Raw genomic sequence first — 6439 nt, forward strand, 5'->3', positions numbered from 1 at the left:
TAATGTCTCACAATGTTTCCCTGGGACTCTCCAGGCGGTCTCATTTATTGCCTTGGTTGTGCTTCCAGCTTTGTTCATGACTTCCAAACTGCTTTCCATAAAATTGAGCCATATGTACATTGGCTACTCTCAACATAGTTTGTACCTTTAAAAGTATGCGTATATTGTTGTGAGGCCAATGTTGAGAGTGGTGTGCGAGGCCATAGATTGGAGTCCTTTTTTTTTAAAGTGGCAACATTTCAAGCTCGTATAAAAAAAACTGGTTTTGAAATATTTTTAAATTTACAGAAAAGTTGCAAAAATAGTTCAAAGAGTACCTGTATACACTCCACCCAGCTTCCCCTAACCTCTTATGTAACCTCTTATATAACCGTAGCCCAATTATAGAAACCAGAAACAGTATAATACTACTGAGTAATCTATAGACGTTATTGGAATTTTGCCATTCTCCCTACTAATAATGTCCCTTTTTAAAAAATAAATTTTTAAATTTTAGAATTGTCTGAAATTCACAGAAAAACTGAAAAGATAGTCCTGAGTTCCCATGTACTCCTACCCAGTTTCCACTTCTTTTAACATTTTACATTAGTATGGTATATTTGCCACAATAAATGAATCCATATTGATACATTATTATTAACTAAAGCCCATACTTTATTCAGATTTTTTCTTTTTTCTGTAATGCCACTTTTCTGTTCCAGGATCCCATCCAGGATACCACATCTCATTTAGTTGTCATCCTCATGAGGAGCCTCTGGGCTGGGACAGTTTCTCCAACTTTCCTTGTTTTTGATGACCTTGACAGTTTTGAGTACTGATCAAGTATTTTGTAGGCTGCTCCTCATTTGCAATCCGTCTGATGTTTCTCTCATGAGTAGATGGGGTTATGGGTTTTTGAGAGGAGGACCAGAGAATTGAAGTGTCATTCTTGTCACATAGTATCAGTGGTCCACTAAAGTCCTATTTCTGGTCCAGGATCTATCCAGAAACCTGCAGTGCATTTAGTTGTCATGTCTCCTTAGTCTCTAATCTCTGGAAGTCCTCAGCCTTTCATGACCTTGACACATTTGAAGAGTATTCAAAAATGTCCCTTAATTTGTATTTGTCTGATGTTTTTACAAGAATGGATTCAAGTTATGAAATTTTGGTAAGAATGCCAGGGAAATGATGTAGTGTATCATGTCAGGGGTACATGGTGTCACTATGCCTTATTTTACTTTTTTTAAGTAAACTCTACACCCAACATGGGGCTTGAACTCACGAGCCCGAGATCAGGCTCTACTGACCGAGCCAGCCAGGTGCCCTTCTAACTTTACTTTTGATCACTTGGTTAAGATGGTGTCTGCCAGGTGTCTCCACTATGAAGTTACTATCTTCTCTTTCTAATTTCTTAGTGGTGATACTTTTAGATGACACAAATATCTTGTTACCCTCAAACTTTTGCTAGCTAATTTTAGCATCCATGAGTGGATCTTGCATGCAACAATCATTACTGTGATGTTCTAGTGCTGATTTTTCTATTTCCCTTATTCCTTCTACACTTGTTAATTGAAATTCTCCTGTCCCTTTCCCCCATTAATTTATTTATTCAGTTATTTAATTCACAAACATGGGCTAATGAATATTTATTTTGTGGGTTCATCTAGTATTTTCCCCGTCCCAGTGCTAGCTAGACTCAATCATTTCTTCAAGGATTTCTGGTTCTTTTTATTGGAGAATCATCTTTTGAAACCAAGATCTGGACACTAAGTGTGCTCATTGCTACTGGGACGTCATTGTGTCTAGGCATTCTTATCAAACAGAGCTGGGAAATATATCCGTGCACACATATATACATACACCTAAATTTATTTCTTTATCCATATATATTCAGGGGTTCTCCAGGGCACCTCTTAGGACTTCCATGCCTAATAGTAAAGGTTAATGGAAAATTAAAGCAACCAAGAAAAGCAGGTACAATTAAGTACCTAGAGTCACTGGGAATTAAGGTTTGGGTCACCTCAACCAGCTAAGGTTTTGCTTGAGGGTGAGAGAGATAGCGAATGTATAGTGAAGACGAAAGTCATAGATATGTTACAGCCTTATGACCAATTATAGAACCATTTTATTTGCTTGTCATACATATGTGTTTATTTGTATATGCTAACCATTTTCTTCTTCTTTCTCCTTCTTCCCGTTTTTATTTTGCATACAAATTGCTGAAGCTGCCTTTACAGTTTAGATTTTAGGTGACAGACTACGCAGTGGGACTATGACTGAATTTAAGGGTTAATTAACATAGTCAGTGACGGATACAGTAACTGTTGATTGGGACTGTTTCCTCATTTGGCAGAGAGCAAGAAAATTTCTTCATTTAAGATAAAAAGCTGGATCTTGTTAGGTGGAATTACAGAGAGGTTTTGTTATATGAGAGTTCAAATGTGTGTAAAAGGGAGTCTATGGAAGGTGAGTTGGCAAAGGGGTGGACTCTGCCAGTTTTCCGTTTCTTGTCCCTCAAATCCAAATTCATCCTTCATTATCTGGTATGCAAAAATGAAGCCAGTCCATTTAAATATTTTCCTTTGTCAGCTGACCATGTTGAATTTTGTCAGTAGAGGGCAATGGAGAGACATTGCAGGAGAAAGGAGGAAGACCTGGTCTGATGTGTTCCTTCTCATAGGCTTCCTGCAGTGTAGGCGGCTCTTCCAGCATCTGCCCTGCAGGCAGCTTCTCCAATGTCTGGCTCCTGCCGTGTAGACAGCTTCCCCAATACCAGATTCTAGCTGCTGGCTTCTGCAGTACCCAGCATCCAGAAGCAGCAGTGCCTGGCGGCTTTCCCTGGTATCCTTTTCGGACAGTTACATAGTAAAGTGCCTCCAGCGAGATGCCTCCCTGTGAACAGTTTTCCTGAAACCACAGGGAGTGGGTTTCTGGCAAGTTCTGATAGAATGGCACTGCAATGGCTTCTCTGCTATTCAGTGAGCCATGGCCTCTCCAACTCGGTCTAGATCTCTGCCCTAGAGGAGCGAGTCTTTTCCTTGGGTTGTCTCTCTCAGTCCTAAGCGGTGGGTACTCCTTCTATATGCTATTCCTATGTTCCTTAGAGTTCTCTCTACTTCTTACAAGCCCATCACTCATTTCTCCATTCTCTTGTTATAGTTAATAATTCTTTTTATTAAACTTTCCCTGTTCAGATGACTGTGGTTTCTGTCTCCTAATTGGACCCAGACTAGTCTGCACATAAAACGGTTTCAGAATTGTTAACTCATTCCCCTGTGAGACCCACAGAGAGGAACAGATTTACTGACCAAACTACAACCTCTGTGTACAGGCCTTCCATACTTAGTCATTTTTTTTCAAACAACCAGACACATTAACGTTCTTAGTTTATTGATTCTCTCGTGAAAAATATGCACAATCACCACAGTTAAAGCCACTGCAGCATCCTTCTTCCTTCTGGTGTCCAATCTCCAGCTCGCTTTTTGCCAGCACCAACATTGGCTTTTGCAGTCCCCCTGACTTTCTTCATTCTGTTCTTGTGTTCCTTTTGCTGTTTTCTTGACGTCTTTTCCTTCTTCTACAGGCCATGTCTTGCAAGTCTATGTTTGGGTTCATTTTTCTTTGCGTAATCCAAGGAATCATAAATCATGCCAAAGCCAGTTGTCTTGCCACCACCAAAATGGGTTCTGAATCCAAATCCAAATATGACATCTGGTGTGGTCTTGTACATTTTGGCTAGTTTCCCGAATTTCTGTCTTAGGTACTGTTGCCTTTCCGGGGTGAAGGACATCAATGACCATCTGTCTCCGCTGAAGTAGTCAGTTGGTCATGAACTTCTTGGTCCGTACAGTGACTGCATCATTCATGATGGCAACCAAGCTTCAAGCAGCTGGAGAAGAAAAGAGCATAGTTAGTTTTATAGTATCCAAAATATCATTTTTCAGTGACTTAGGTTAGGTGTTTTCTTCCCTATCTCCTCCAGGGTAGTTATAGTCTTTATTTGTAATACACTTAGATTCCTTATTATTGGTGTTCCATGTTGGGTTCTTTCCTCATCCTTGTTGATTTGAATGATTTATTTATTCTGGGAGTATGTAAACCATTACCCTGGTTCTAAGAGTCACAGCCGCATAAAAGGGCTTAGATATACTCAGAGGAGTGTTGTGGCCACCTCATTTCTAATACCTGTTTCCATTCCCTCCTTCTTCATGTCCCATTTCTATCCATCCACCTTCTACAAATAACTAATCTTTTTTACCTTCTGGTTTAGCCTTTCTTTTGCCAGTTGATATATGGGGACCCATAGATGAGTTTTGTTTTTTTTTGTTTTTTGTTTTTTTAAAGATCTTATTTATTTGACAGAGAGAGAGAGAGAGAGAGAGAGAGCGCGCAGGGAATGGGAGAGGGAGAACAGACTCCCCACTGAGCAGGGAGCCTGACACGGGGCTCGATCCCAGGACCCTGGGACCACGACCCATAGCAGAAGGCAGATGTTTAACCGACTGAGCCACCCAGGTGTCCCCCAGAGATGAGTCTTAAGCCTTCTTAGAAGGCAAAGACTCCGGCTCATAGCCCTCCTGTCTCTGCTTTGTCTGGAGCCCAGGGTGAGCCCATTCCAAAGCTTAATAAAAAGAAATATTTGCTGGAGTTGACCACTGAAAGTCATGTTGTAGGGAAAACTGGTCATGTCTATTAAAACAAAACATGAATAATTTATAATTTCTTCTGCACGGCCATTCCACTGAATATTTAACCTCAGGGAAAAAAGTCATATTTGTACATAGGTAGATACGGACAAACTTGTTTTCTGTCTTGTTGTTTTTAGCGGTGAAAAGAAAAAAATAATCAGAAACAATCTTAATGTCTATCAATAGGGAAATAGCTAAAAACATACACAGAATAGCCAACCTGGCACCCTATACAATTCAGCAGGGTTGTTTGTTTTAGTAATGTAGAGTTATGAGGAGCTTAGAATAAAAGCTCTAAGACATGTTGATGAGTGGGTGGGGAGAAAGCTAGTTTTGGAATGATAAATATGGAATAATGCAACTTATGAAAAATCAAGAAATAAAACAACACCACATATTTTATAGATATATATCTTTATATACATGTATATGTATATGTGTGTGTATATATATATATGTAAGAAAAATGTTTGGAAGCATGTATATCAAACTGAAAAAGTGATTTCATTTGGCAGGGGCTGGCTGGGGCAGAGGAGACTGGAGATTTGGGGTGGGGGTAGGTTTTAAAAGGAATTTTTATCTGTAATGTGTTTGCTTTTTCAGTATTCATGTGTTATTTGTGTAATATTCTTTAAAATTAAAATGAACAAACAAAACATCGACTACATTAATTAAATCTCAAAATCCTTAGAAAGAGACTACAACCTATTCGGGAAACAGGTGACACCCTCACACACTCAGTATCTGCCCTTCCTAGAGAAAATTCCAGAAATGACAGTCTCCACCTCTCCCTCTCCTACTAAATGTAAGAATCCTTTCCTAAATGTTGTCTGCTTGCGAAGGCTCGCTATCTGTTAATAAAAGCAAGTAACATAAGTAACACAGTAACTTAAGACCTGGGTTTACAGTGAACACCATATAACAACTACCTGTACTCTACAGTTAATATTTGACCAATTCTGCTCTAACACAGTAGATCGCTGAAAGTAAACCCCAATATACACTTTCTACTTCGATTTTTTTCTTTACTGAGCTGTAGGATGGATATTCAACCCAAGGAAAGCAACTAATGGCAAAGGACAGAGTCCAGGTATCCCGAAGCCTTTGCTTTCTGTTTAAACCATTTGATGACTGAGGTAGAAAAAAAATCAACATTCCCACATCAAGGTTGTTAACTTGATGTTAACAAAGATAAAGAGTATATAAAATACCTTCAAGTTTGTATTTAAATTATTTTCCTCTAGGGGAAAATAAAAAATAAACCTAAAGTCTTAGCCTTAGTACTTTAATAATAATAATAATAATAACAAAGATTAAAATGATAATGAGCCAGAAAGCTGACTAAGCCACTAATCAAAGACAGAGACACAAATACAATTAGTGTTTTGGGCAAGTTGCTCTGAGGATTCTGGCTTAATCCTGAGATATCCAGAGGCTTCGCTTGCGGAGCCCCATCCCCTCCGGAGACACAAAAAGGCACTTCCTGCCACCACTCTGTTTTTTGTATAGTTTAAGTTAAGACCATGCAAAATAAACAACGTAATTTTGTCTAGGTGTCACATTCCCTTCTGGGAGGAAATTACTACACTTGTTTTGTAACTCCTTTGGTTGGAGTATATTTTCTGGTTTTTAATTTTTAAATCCCTTAAGCCCTTTCCCGCTCTTTAGGAAAATTACTTGTGTTTTCTAACTTTATAGACTCGAAAGCTATACCTTTTGAAAGTCTCCCTTTGAGGAAATTTGCACAAACAGCAAAGAAATCTGGCTGAGTG

General features: G+C 39.0%; 1 pseudogene; it reads right to left on the reverse strand.

Moving 5' to 3' along the window:
• Window positions 1-3406: 3406 nt before the first annotated feature.
• Window positions 3407-3845, reverse strand: LOC116636952 (annotated as a pseudogene).
• Between the last annotated feature and the right edge of the window lie 2594 nt (window positions 3846-6439).

The sequence above is a fragment of the Phoca vitulina genome, unplaced genomic scaffold, assembly GCF_004348235.1.
Source record: "Phoca vitulina isolate PV1807 unplaced genomic scaffold, GSC_HSeal_1.0 scaffold13, whole genome shotgun sequence".
Classification (NCBI taxonomy): Eukaryota; Metazoa; Chordata; class Mammalia; order Carnivora; family Phocidae; genus Phoca; species Phoca vitulina.